This window comes from Sinocyclocheilus grahami, unplaced genomic scaffold (assembly GCF_001515645.1).
Source record: "Sinocyclocheilus grahami isolate Dianchi unplaced genomic scaffold, SAMN03320097.WGS_v1.1 scaffold28.1, whole genome shotgun sequence".
Lineage (NCBI taxonomy): Eukaryota > Metazoa > Chordata > Actinopteri > Cypriniformes > Cyprinidae > Sinocyclocheilus > Sinocyclocheilus grahami.
The window spans coordinates 492,907-493,942 of NW_015505207.1; positions in this window are offsets into that span (position 1 = coordinate 492,907).

Sequence of the window (1,036 nt, forward strand, 5' to 3'; positions counted from 1 at the left end):
TTTTTAAAATTATTATTCTTTGGTTTTCGGGATTTCACTTTTTTTTTTTTTTTTTTTTTTTTTTTTTTTTTTGCAGTGAACATTAATAATAACTCAAACCATGCAGCTTAAAGAAAAAGTTTATGGAGAGGTGAAAAGATCCACTAGATTAATGCACAGAACGATGTATAGTACCATTCAAAAGTTTGGATATTCTTTACTTTTTAATATAACAGGAAAGTTATCAAAACTTAAAAAAACAATTAGTGTCCAAAAAGTTCTTCAAAAAAGCCACTGTAGAACAAAACGACTCTAAATATCGCAAACTTTACAAAGTGCATCCTGCTGTTTAAGAAATTTGTCTTTTTGACTTTTTCTGTTTTTTTTTCTTTTCTTTTTTTCCACAATTTATTTTAGTTTTATAAATACATTCAGACATTTGCCTCAATTGATCCCTCAATTTTCCCCATATTAAAATGCTTTTTCCTATGCCAGCACAATATACAGTAAGCTGTATATTGATTACCCTAGCAAGCTGTTCAGAAGTTGATTAAAAGCCCATTCATACCAAGAACGGTAACTACAACAATAACTCTGTTAGCGTCTACACCAACGCATGGTAACATTCAGTTAATTATACATAAGCGCACTTTGTAGTTTTGTCACCTGCTGCTTTAAATGCTCAAGCTCTAAAGCAGCAATGAATTCTGATTTGTTGTTACTGTTTTTATTGTTCATCAGCTGGAAAAAAATTCTTCTGAAAGTGATTCCAGGGATATCATTCCTCTCTGTCGTTATTCTTATAGATGTGGTGCGGTGGACCCTATTCTCATAGAATTAATAGAGCGCTTCTTAACTTTATAGTTATCAACCTTAGTGAAAAGGCCTTAAAGAGGTAGTTCACCTAAAAATGAAAATAAAAATCGTCAATTTATTCAACCTTATGAACTGTATGGCTTCCTTTTTTCTGTAAAACATAAAAGGAGTTATTTAAATTTTTTTTTTTTTTTTTTTTTTTTTTTTTTTTTTTTAAACTATCCTGACAGTTGGCTCAACC